Raw genomic sequence first — 12,211 nt, 5'->3', positions numbered from 1 at the left:
CCCCAGTTGATGTGCTCCCTTCCATGGAGCCGGGCGGCTGCTGGCTGCCCTTGCTTCTCTCCGCTTCCCCCAGAGTTTCCCTGGTGGGAGCAGAGCCTTTTAGGACAGGCTCTAGCAGAGGTTGGGCCTGGCTAATGTACGTACACACACACACACCCCCCACACACACACACCCCTTCGCCTTCCTCTTCTCCCCCGCCCTTGCCTTTTTCCCCTTTCCGGTTTAAGGTTGAACGTTACTGTGGGTTTTCCTTGCTCAACTCTCCTTCTTGGCACCTGGTCAATTTCAGCCTTGTTTCCCAGCCTGGCCTCCTCTCACATGCTGACAGCAGAAAGAGGTGTGGCAGCCGTCCCTCCTTTTCAACTCCACTAATTTCAACATTGGTTAGATATCTGTAACCATCATAAGTTTGCTGCAGCTTGATTGCTCAGACTTTCCGTGAGTGGCATTGACAGATCAATGTATAGCAATAAAGTATCTCACTTCCTGTTCCTTGGGGGAGTTGGATTTTTTTTTTCCTGGAGCAATTTAATTTTCTATGAGCCTTTTTCCTTTTTTTTTTTCTTCAGAGTAAGCGACACATGGTGTTTAACAAGTGAAAGATCACTGAGTTTTAACAGTTTTGATTTACCAGATGTTTGTATCAGCCTGCATGCAACTCCCAAGATCAGTTTGACTAATTGCACTGTTTTATTTCAGCTCAAAGAGGAACTAAAGATTTTCCTTGGAGTTTCTGCTCTGAAATTTGCAGCAACAGTGTCAACTAAACATGCTGATGTGTGATTATATTCTGCGATTATTTCCCCAGTATGCAAACATGTGTAAAAGCCAAAAAAAAAAGGGGAGAGGCCGCCAACATTTTTTTGCTTCGGGCAGCAAAAACCCTAGAGCCGGCCCTGGCGGTTCCTCTACCCCGCTCCGTTACTTCCTGCGCCCCCCCACCCAAGCTCATCTCCGCTCCGCTGCTCCGCCCTCCCTCACCCGGGGGTGCAGGCAGAGCGGAGGTGAGCTAGGGCGGGAGGTCGTGGGGGGGGAATGCAGCACCCCCGGGGGAGGAGGCAGGGCCGGGGATTTGGGGAAGGGGTTCGGAAGGGGCAGAGTTGGGGCGGGGCTGGGAGGCGGCCAAAATTTTTTTTGCTTGGGGCGGCAAAAATCCTAGAGCCGGCCCTGCCTGGGTGCTAGAAGTTGCTTCCATCTGATATGAGCTGTGGGCTCTCCAGCATGTTCCTCGTGAACAAGTGTTCCAGGCTCATAAACATCTCTGACGCTGCTAACGAGCCGCCCTCGCAGGCAGTGGCAATGGAGAGACGGCAATGAGCCATGGAGACTACGCTCCCCCGCTCAGGGTGGGGACACTTTGGTGGGGGTGGGGGAAATCTGCCCTGCTACCGATGTAGCTTATCTGTGGATAAGGGATTTCAGCCTACAGGGCTGGCCTGGCACCCTCTCCCCCTGGCATTGGCCAAGGCACCCCTCCATCAGTCCAGCAAGTTAGATGGGGGGCATCCCCTTTGACTGTGGGTTTTTTTTTCTAGTCCCTTGTCTGTTCATGTACCTATCCTCTGGGCAGCATCCACTGACCCTAGGCTCCTACTCAGATCACTGGGCATTGTCTGGGGATCTCTGCTCAGTGTCACCCTCTGGATCCTTGATTTGACCCTATGACCTGCACCCCCATCCCTTTTGTTCATAATCAGTTTTGTTCTGGGCTCTTCTGTGGCCCCTCCCTCAGCTGAGTGGGCGGGCCTTCTGTAGCCACCCCGCACCAACCAAACAGGCTGGCCCCAGCATGGGCAGTAAGGAATTCATGTTAAATGCTCTCAGTCCCCCAGATTTAACTGCAGAAAGGGCAGGGTACAAAGGAGGGGAACAGACAGGGTTACTTTCCTGTATGTTGGTTTGCAGCTCTCCCCTTTCTGCTCCTTGGGAGCGGGAAGGATGGAGCTGGGGGCGGAGCACCTCATGGAGCGTCTGTAATAGACGCTGTTCTGTCTCCACACCTGCTTCCCGTCACCCGATAGCATCAGGAGCGGTTCTTTTATTACAAAGGCCTTTGCAACGAGGGAAGGCTGAGCAAAGGGCTGACAACGCTGGACCCAGGCTGATCCTTCAAGTACAGCGTGGGGCAGGAGGCTTCCCCGGGAGGCAGTTCTCACGCAACAGATCAACCTTTCCTTTCCTCACACTTCAGCTGAGGCTCTCAACGCACCTGCGTAGGAAATAATAAAGTTAATTCTTAATAAATAATGTTAAATCTTTATCCATTTTGTAGAGATGGTAGCAAGGGCCACCCAATGAGACAGGGCAGAAATGGGAAGTGAACACAAGTCTCCCACTGGAGGCCCATTCCCCCTTCTTTAGCCACAACCCAATTTGTCCCCATTTGATATTTCTAGGCTGAGATTTTTTTTTTGCAGCAAATGGATGCCTGAATCTAGGCTTCCAAATCCATATTTAGGCATCTAAATTCATGGCTTCACTTTGAGTACCACAGGGGCAGCAAAGGGAGGCAAACATGGTCTCCCTGCTGCTTTCAGGGGAGGGAGAACCACAGATCCTGCACCCATGTGTATGGGGCTGGGGGGAAATGCAGCCCTCCCAGACTTCCTTGGGTGAGGAATGCTGATTCCACCCACTCTTTCAGGGTGGAAACTGCCTCAGCAGTATTTTCAGGGAAGAAACCACCTCGACCTCAGGCTTCCTGCAAGGGGCATGTGGCCCCATCTCCAGGATTGTAACAAGGGGAGAGGAGGAAAAATGTGTCTCCTCATGCGCTTTGGGGGAGTGTGTGAAATCCTTCCCACCCACGGTTTAGGTGTTGAGAGGAAAATGCAGCCCACACCCACACTGACAGGCTTGGGAAAGGTGGTAAATGGCCCCCACCCGTGTGGAGGCTTTTACAAACAGACACAACTGGGGTGGGTGTGTAGCGTGGATGAAGAGTGGGTGGGGGTGTTGGTGTTTACCTAGTGATGGACAAAATTTCCTGTCTATTATCTTATCCTAAGGTTTTATTCTGCTGCCCATCACCAGGGTATGTGAGCATGTAAAATCAATAGCAATAGTAAAGCACCCTGTGTGACAATTGGTGGTTGCCTTCTTCCCCACATTCTCATTTCAATGTACCTGCTACTGAAGTAAGGGGCACCAAGGCCAACTACAAGGGCAGAAAAACCTTAATGCAGTTATCTCGACTGTCTACCATTCAGATTACTCTTTAATGGGGGAATGCCTAGCTTACATAAACCTTTTCTTTATTAGATCTCAACATGCTTTACAAAAGAGAAATATTTTAGCTTGGGAAACTGAGGCACAAAGCATAGTGACTTTCCTGGCTCACGTTTCTCAATCCACAGGTTGGCACCCAAAATTGGGTCACCAGACTGTTTCAAAGGGTTGTGTGGGAGCTGGTGTCCCACAGGGCTGGCTGGGATCACTTCCCAGCACCACACAGTGCAACCTCTGGGGTCCCAGCGCTGCTCACCTTTGGCCCAGACGTCATGACAACAGGAATCCACGTGGGCCAAGTTTGAGTGAGTGGTACTGCAATCCCCAGAGCCAGCTTACAACGCCACTCCAGAGCCAAACCCAGCCAGCCCCACAGCACAGGAGCTGCCAATGTGGGGTCAGTGCCAGGCAGGACCCAACCCCCCTGGGGGGACAGGATCTCACCAAAACCACCCCAGGGCTTCCACCTCCAGACTATTTACTGGGTCACAACAGGCCATAACATTTACAAACAGGTCCCGAGGCCAAAAAGGTTGGGAACCACATGTCTAGCTCACCCAGCAGCAGAGCTGAGAACAGAAATCAGACCATAAGCCAGTCAGTTTATTTAATTACCAACTAAGAGTATGAACAGAAAAGTCTGAGGCAAAAGTTTCTTTGACTGTTGCACTTATTTCCTGATGTTTTATTTCCAGATTCCCTATACAGGGGAGTTTTTACTAAGAACGCAAACCCTGGAAAGGACAGTCCTTGTGTTGTGTATTTCTACAGATGCAGTTGAACCTGTAAACAATTTCCCATGATGGGAGAGTAGTGCTAGGTGATTTTCATATGCAAGAGAAGGGATGGGCCCCTGCCCCGTGGAGCTTGCAGACAGAGAGAAGGGAAGAGGAACAGAGATTTTCTATGCAGGACAGCGTTCTCTTTGGGAAGCAGAAACGTCGCTTTTAAGAGGGATTGAAAGTCGGAGGGAACAGTCCAGTCCCAGCTGAAGTTTCTTGGCTCTATGTTCCACTTTGATCTGAAAAATAAATAAAATCAAGGTAGCGATGGAGTGAAGCGTGCAGCCCGACTCGCTGCTAGACCCATCGACACCACGTAGCCATTTTAAACAGAGCCTCCCTGTTCTGTTAACGACGGGTTCCTGGCCTCAGCCCCATATCCGCAGGATTCATCCAACAGTCACCATTTAAAAGGAGTCATCACTGACCAGGCAGAGTTAAGCAGAGGTCTGTCTGTGGTTGTACATTGCACCAGCACTTCCAGTTAGACTCTCAGTTTCTGCAGAAACCAAGCTAGTCACAGAGTGACATTTCTAGCTCTTATAATTGCAGAGAAAAAACCCACCTCCCCCAGTGCCAGAGCCTTCAGCACGTGTCAGGGGAAATCACCCTTCAGTTAAGTATAGCCAGTAAAAAGACTCATCCGGATCATTGTAAAGCAGCCACCAGCTGCTCTGAGTAGAGCAGTCCTACTCCCCGAGCTATGCGGCCAGTTCCTCAACTGGTGGAAACAGTTACATGAACGTCAATAGTGCTAAGCTGTTTTACATCAGCTAAGGATTTGTCCTATGGCTCCCAAGACTGTACCTGGAATCTGTCTACGGATGCATCAGAAGTCCTTGTACTGGTCAGATGGTGACACTTAAGGCCATTTAAGATGCCACAAGTCCCAGGGACATCAACCCCAGGAGGCAAGTGAACGATCCAGGTTTTTGAAGCGGTTGCCATTTCCTATATGGGGTGTGCGTCATGTTTTAATGCCAGTTCAGAGTCAAATCAGATTCCATTGAGTTAGTCACCCTGGAGTGTTGGTCAGGGTTGTCAAACATGAGAATTACTAGCTCAATGGCTCTTTAGCTCGGTTATTTGGAAGCTTACTTTGCCAGTCCATGGGTCTTTCCGGAGTTCCAGCCCCTTGGGAGAGACAATCATGTTCCGCTAGGTGGTAAGACTGACTGGCCAGTCCATTAGTTCCCCTTGGCAGCATCAGCCTCTTCCATTTAGCAAGAGATCCCTGCAAAAGGCAAACATGGAACTGGAATTAGATCAGAAGTGCACAGGCCTTTATGTATAGAAGAATGCACCAAATCAGCAGGAATACAGCCAAAACACCGGCACCTCTGAAATTCAAAGAGGGGAGGGGAAGCATGATCTAATGATCCCTTCTGGCCTTGCTTTACTAGCACACTCCAAAAGAAAGTTGCATTGAGCAGTTTAAGGTATTTACCCATAGCCCTCCCCACCCCCCCTTAAACTATACAGATTTACATTTCATCCAGTGCTTTGCAGATCAGTGGCTGTATTCCAAGCCAGCCCCTCTCAGTGCAGGACTGTTCTAGCAGAGAGAATGAGACCAACTTGCATTTTACTCTGCCTCCTTTTTTGACCATGAGATCGGTGTTCAGATCTGATGGGAAAGGGATCTGGAGGTGAAGGAAACTGCACTTAATGGAGTCGTCAATCTCACCTTGCAGGATAGCTGCTGTGTGCCTACTTCATTCCATCCAGCAGGCGAGAGATCTCAACAACTGCTCAGGTTCTGAAGGGTGCCTCCAGACGGGCCCTAGGAAACAGATTTGCACCATCCTTACAGCCAGTGAAGAACAGGGCTGCAGATGCCAGAGAACTAGGAACTCATGCAACTAAGGGCCTCTAAACAAGAGCACCACATCAAAGAAGCCAGTGCCCTGCAAGTGAAAGCTTATAGGAGAGGCGAGTGACAGCCATCGGCACACGGGGCTTTACTGCCAAAGTCTCTCCTCCTTGTTCTTGCATGTAGTTGGAGACCCTGTGGCTATTTCACGGAGCCACAGCTCTTGGTTTTACATGCACTCATTCAGCGAGGCTCGTTACAGCTGCTGGAGGGATGGGGAGATTAGAGGATAGGTAACGTGGCAAAGGTAGTGGACAAAGCACTGGACTGCGACTCAGGAGACCTGGGTTCTATTCCCACCGCTGGCCAAGCTTGGGCAAGTTCCTGCCACTGTTTGTGCCAGTTTCCATATCTGTAAAACGGGGACAACACCACCAACTTTTATCCTGAAGGTGAGAGAGAAAAGGTCACCAGAACATCAGCTAGTTGCAAACCACAGCAAGTGGTATTTTGCCTTTAATCCCCCACAGACCTGCCTGCTCTGCAACAGATGGTCACTCCTGCTTATGGGCTGAGTAGAGCAACATCTCGCAGTCACCGGCCGGACTCCGCCGCGGGTGAAAGCAGGCAATCTCCAGGACAGGGGCACCAGCTCCTCATCTGAAGAGGGAGGAAAAAAAAACCAACAGCCCATTAGCCCACCACAATCTCAGTCTTATGGGCACTAAGTGCTACTGGAACAGGAAACAGCCTCTTAAGAGGAAGCAAAGCAAAGAATATCCTTCTCTGCTCCCCTTTCAAAAGCACACCTGATAACCACATGGCATTCAACAGCAGGTTCTCTTCCAGAGGATGGGGCCAACCATTTCAGGCTGAATCTATAAACAAGTTTTATGAATGCCAAGGGCCTCTAGAACCACCCCCTTCCCAACACGGAAACCTGAAAATAAACAGTCCTCTGTAGCTAGATAGAGGCCGCTCGCCCATCCCTAGACACCTCCAGGCCAGGCAAAGCCTGTGCATAGACATTCCTAGCGCATGTATTTTCCTGAAATGTTGCTGGACAGTTACAGTGGAACAAACTGAACAGCGACCGTCGAGGAAAACAGGTCACTTTTGGCTCCTTTTTGACCACGTCAGCTACACCAGAGAGACAGACGCAGCTTCGATAGGGCCGTGGGAACGTCAGAGGGCTTCCGGGGGGAGGAAAGGGCAAACAAAGCATGGCCAATCATTGTTGGCTTCCTTAACTATGCTGCTCAGCTTACATGCTGACCAAGAGAAGCCCCCCTCCGCAGCAGCTTTTAAAAGACTCAACAGAACAAGGGTGTACAGCAAGCCACTTACCCTGCGGGGAAAGCAAGTGAGCAATGCCAGGCTCATGCTTCAGTGGCTCCAGCATCTCACGGCTCCGTCCCAGCCCACGCAGATGCCAGGCGAGATCTGGAAGAAAGGAATGGCAGGATCAGAGAAGATAAAAATTGATCTCTAGTAAATAATCCATAGAAAATGGTGAACGATATAACATATGAAAAATATAAATTAATGATAATTTAAGAATATTCAGCTACATAATAGCTTAAATGCAGGCGTATAGTTAAAGTGCACCCTCTTAGGTAGCAAAGAGATGTACCAAATCTAGTGTAAAGGCTCTATTTAGTTTTAGATCAACTTGTTTTAATGGTTATATCAACCCATGAGAATGTGTCTTTCTGTAGAAATTTAACAGAAATACAAATGGAAAAGATTATTAAAATCAATCATTTAAATTGAGGCTTTCCACTTGGTGATTTAAATCACCCCACACCCTGGGCAGGATCTGCACAAGTCTGGGAAGCAGATGCGGTTACAGGCTTCGTGATTTTGCTACACCTGAAATAGTAGAGATTTTGCTTTTATGGGGGTAAGGGGAATCTCTCTTCCACCTCTTAACTGCTTTAGCATTTATACGTCTCCATTTTATGGACCCTCCTCTTCTTCTCCCCTGAAAGACTAAAATGCAGACAGCAACAGAGGGTCCTGTGGCACCTTTAAGACTAACAGAAGTATTGGGAGCATAAGCTTTCGTGGGTAAGAACCTCACTTCTTCAGAGGCAAGTAAGGACCTGTCTCCAGACAAGCCTGTCTAACCTAAACACCACTCCCTATGCCAGCTTCCCCCACTCGCCACGCTGCAGGGACTCAAGTCCGGCATGGGGCCTTCATATCAGTAATGCAGCATTTAACTCCTCCTGGGTTTACTACCAAGCATCAGAGCTAGTTAACAATTGGGCATCAGCCAAAGCGGACTGGCCCCAATTCTGCTTACATCACATTAAAGCCAGTTGAATCACAGTAGTGTAAAACCACTGAGTGCAGAATCGGGCCCTGTATCATTGCCATGCGCAAAACTCACCCACCTAGTGAAACACCTGACTCACTACCACCCCCTTTTCCACGCCGCCAAACACTGGAGGCGCTTCTGGACAAACACTCAGCCCCACACAGCTTCCTGCAACGTTTCATTCCTGGGCACAAAACCACCCCCCCCCACACACAGCTGGGCATCCCTTTAGCGGATCAGCTGCAGCTTTTGCAGGCTAGTGGGCTAGACCCCAGGGCAGTGCTACCTCCGGGCTTGCCACATGATTCATAAAAGTAAAAAATATAGATATTGCTTTCATTACAAATTAAGGAACAAATACAGGAGACCCTTTAAGGCACATAGTGAGGTGCTCTCCTCCATGGCCCCACTCCCACCCACAACAGAGCCTCTCCCAGCTCTGAGCCTCTCTGGATTTATTGCTAAACAGACCTTGAAGTTTTCCCAGCTGTAGAGCCCTTCAAATCCCCGGGGGCATCCGCTTTATATCCGCGCAGGGCTCTGACGGCAAGAGCCAGGCGGGCAGGTTGAGGAAATTGTGGTGCTGGGGTGACCAGACAGCAAGTGTGAAAAATCGGGACGGGGGTGGGGGGTAATAGGAGCCTATATAAGAAAAAGACCCCAAAATCGGGACTGTCCCTATAAAATCGGGACAACTGGTCACCCTATTGGTGCAGACCCTCCACCTGTCCTTTGACCCCCAGCCCAGGGGAAGTGGAGGGACCCAGGGGGTGTTTCGGAGCCGCAGCCCGGCCAGGGTAAGCAGAGCCCTGCAAATCTACAGGCTATTTTTGCGGCTCGGATGCGGATACACATGTTTTGTACCCACGCAGGGCCCTACCCCCTGCCAGAATCAGCGCTTCCCCCTCCCGGCCAGGTGGGAATCCAGCCCGGAGCCGCAGCGAGCCCCATCCCGCGGGGAGGCCCAGGCCGGGACCCTTTGTATTTCCAACCCCTACAAAATATTACAGCCCAGCCCGCCCCCCTAGAAACCTGAGCCGCTCCAGGTCAGCTGGCAGGGGGCAGAGCCCCCAGGCGCCCCCGGGGAAGAGAGGATGGCGGCGGATTGCAAACGCCCCCCGGGCCTTACCCGAGCGCACCCAGCCGGGGACTGCCAAGGAAAAGAGCGAAGCGCTTCCGACACGTGGCTTTTAAGGGTCAGCCCCGCCCGCGGCGATGCTCTGATTGGCTCCTCCGCGAGGCCGTCCTTCAAAGCCTTCTGGGAGCTGTAGTTCAACTCGCTTGCCCGCTTTATTCACCCAGCCTGGCTGGCGACCTGTAACTAGCCCAGGCACAAACAAGCGCCACGTGCAAGGAGCATTGAGGTTGCAAAGTCAGGCGCTGAAAAGTTAGGAAGCTCTGGAGTTGAGGCTGTCTGTGCCATCTGAATTCACCCTCCCCCCCCTTGTGCATATGCAGTAGGATTAGGGTGACCAGACAGCAAATGTGAAAAATCAGGACAGGGGGTAGAGGGTAATAGGAGCCTATGTAAGAAAAAGACCCAAAAATTGGGACCGTCCCTATAAAATCAGGACATCTGGTCACCCTAAGTAGGATACAGACTTTAACTGTACCATCACCTGCGATTTCTTCCACAGGACCCCTGCCTCCTTCGGGTTTTACCGTGGGGTTCTTCACCCTTCAAAAAATCTGGGGGTGATGCAGTACCCCACCACCCTCTCCTCCAAAGCGTGTGTGTATGGGGGAGGGGTGTGTTCCACTCATCTGCCCACGAGACGTTTTCCATACATATCCCTCTTCCAAAAGCACAAGAAAGTGAGGTTGTTCCCAACCCCCGCCTTCTGAAACAATTGGGTGAGATTTCCAGTCTACCACCCTCTGGCAACTTTGGGGAGAAGTCTCCCCCCCCCCAAATACATGGGGACTGAATTCCACCCCAAAAGCATTCCACCTCTCCTTCCCCCAGGGTACCTTGACTGTTGCCGTTTCCCTGGATACAGGGACTGAACCGACACTCATAACTTGAACTCCGTCTGAAAAGTTGGTGAACAGAATTGTCTTCAAAATGTTAAAGGGGAAAAAAGACCACAGGTTCCATGTTGTCCAAAACAGAGAGATTGTTCGCAGGGCCTGGTCACATCACAGCCTAAAGAGGATAGGTATTTGGAGTTCCAAAGGCGGGGGGGGGGGGGGGGGGGGGGCAAAGAAATCACTCACAAATCATGCCATTTACGTTGTGCCTGAACTGAAGGTCACTGTGGTTATTGGGTTAGACCTCCTGATAGGGGTAAGAGCCTCCACTGATATTAATAACATCCTGCTGCCCTTCCTTCTTTACAGAAAGGGTTTTTAAAGGGGTTCCCATGTCATTTTCCTTTATTCTCCTGCAAGCCCCCCACCCAGAGCTGAAAGTAAGCTGGACCAGACCGGCTTCCCCAGGCTGGTGATTTAAAGAGCCCGGGGCTCCCTGCAGCAGCTGGAGCCCAGGGCCCTTTAAATCGCCTCCTGAGCCCTGCTGCCGGAGCCCTGGGGTAGCAGTGGCAGGGCTCTGTCGGCGATTTAAAGGGGCTGGAGCTCCGCTGTGGTAGCGGCGGCCAGAGTCCCGGGCCCTTTAAATCACCCCTGAGCCCTGGGGTTCCCAGCCACCTCTGCAGCTGGTAGCTCCGGGCGTGATTTAAAGGCCCCACCTCTTCCGGTTGAGGCCATGCCCCCTGCTCAGGACTCCCGCGTACCCAGTAAATCCTTTAATTAATTTACTTTCACCCCTGCCCCCGCCCTTGTGACAGCTGACAGGGTACACTAGGACGACAAGATATTAGGTCTGGCTTAGCCATCCATTAGGAAATATTAGATAGGATAGCAGCACTGATCAGCCTTACAACTGTTGCATGGATTGATGTTAATAAAACAGGTATATGTCAGGCGCAGCCTCGGGTCACCTGCAGCCAACAGATTCAATCAGGAGGGCTAAACTATGAAATCAAAGCCCTGGAACATTTTTTTTCCTTCGTGGTAGGGCAGGAGAGAACAACGTTCAGAACGTTATTATTGCAGCTTGTTATATGAACACTCAATCAAAAGCATTAAGCAACAGGCTAGTACAGGCCTCTTTGTGTCACTGCTAAAATTCCATTCTACTGCAGCGAAACCTCGGAAACAAAGGGAGACAGTCTTGCCATGTAACATTGCTGGTCAGTTACATCAGCAGAAAAATGCACTCCGCTTCCTCCCACCTGTCCAACTGTACTAAGCACAAAAGGTATCTCCACAGAACACTCAGCTCCTTACGCCCGGTACAATCTTAGCTCAAGACAATGTCAACATTCAACTGGGCATGTTGACGGTGGGAGTCCTACATCTATACATACACATGCAAAGAATGTAAAGGTCCTATATTTCCCTTACTGTCACTCATTTCAAATACATTGAATACATAAGTTGCAGTTGCCCCATGAAACATCACATCATGTTTACTATGTTTACTATGTTGCACTTGATAAAAAACAGACTGATCTGTATTCTAATTATGGAAAGAGCCTTGTCATAGCAGTGGGTTCGTTGAAGTACATAGCTTTTGCTGCAAATTTCTGCATCAACATGGATAGAGGGGCAATTAAATGCTTCTTAGTCACAATTTTAGTTACCAAAGGCTTTCTTAGACTCATAGACTTTAAGGTCAGAAGAGACCATTATGATCATTTAGTCTGACCTCCTGCACAACGCAGGCCACAGAATCTCACCCACCCACTCCTATATCAAACCTATGTCTGAGCTATTGAAGTCCTCAGATCATGGTTTAAAGACTTCAAGGTGCAGAGAATCTTTCAGCAAGGGTACGCAGAGTGCCAGGCAAAAGAGGAACATTGCTGCTCAGACTTGCTTCTCTTTTTGACAAAACATGGCCCGTTCTCATGGGCAGACTTTCCACTTTGCCCTCTTCCAGGGGTCCCTGATGTAAAACGGTGCTTGTGTATGGGGCCAGACAGCACTATGCCTGTGACTGGAAACCAGGTGCAAGACTAGAGCAAGGCAACAGATGTTTATTGCAGGTAGTTTGTCTGTTC

General features: G+C 50.2%; 1 long non-coding RNA gene and 3 other non-coding genes across 7 annotated transcripts; all 4 read right to left on the bottom strand.

Annotated features, from left to right (window-relative positions):
- Positions 1–3,811: 3,811 nt before the first annotated feature.
- Positions 3,812–9,339, bottom strand: LOC128827695 (uncharacterized). Of its 4 annotated transcripts, none has more exons than XR_008443041.1 (7): positions 9,277–9,339; positions 7,172–7,267; positions 6,423–6,484; positions 5,699–5,794; positions 5,110–5,245; positions 4,819–4,962; positions 3,812–4,250 (listed from the first exon to the last, which is right to left on the bottom strand). It is a non-coding gene; the product is annotated as an uncharacterized LOC128827695 (long non-coding RNA). The 4 variants fall into 4 exon arrangements; XR_008443039.1 differs by lacking the exon at positions 4,819–4,962 and adding an exon at positions 8,619–8,730 and having other exon boundaries at positions 9,277–9,314; XR_008443040.1 differs by lacking the exons at positions 4,819–4,962; positions 9,277–9,339 and adding exons at positions 8,619–8,730; positions 9,180–9,194.
- Positions 4,372–4,443, bottom strand: LOC128827943 (small nucleolar RNA SNORD99). The gene has a single exon (XR_008443131.1). It is a non-coding gene; the product is annotated as a small nucleolar RNA SNORD99 (small nucleolar RNA).
- Positions 5,931–6,063, bottom strand: LOC128827937 (small nucleolar RNA SNORA44). The gene has a single exon (XR_008443125.1). It is a non-coding gene; the product is annotated as a small nucleolar RNA SNORA44 (small nucleolar RNA).
- On the bottom strand, positions 6,861–7,004 carry LOC128827936 (small nucleolar RNA SNORA16B/SNORA16A family). The gene has a single exon (XR_008443124.1). It is a non-coding gene; the product is annotated as a small nucleolar RNA SNORA16B/SNORA16A family (small nucleolar RNA).
- Positions 9,340–12,211: the final 2,872 nt, after the last annotated feature.

Source organism: Malaclemys terrapin, chromosome 22 (assembly GCF_027887155.1).
Source record: "Malaclemys terrapin pileata isolate rMalTer1 chromosome 22, rMalTer1.hap1, whole genome shotgun sequence".
NCBI lineage: Eukaryota > Metazoa > Chordata > Testudines > Emydidae > Malaclemys > Malaclemys terrapin.
Note: the sequence above shows the minus strand (reverse complement) of the source record. Positions and strands in the feature narration are given on the sequence as shown.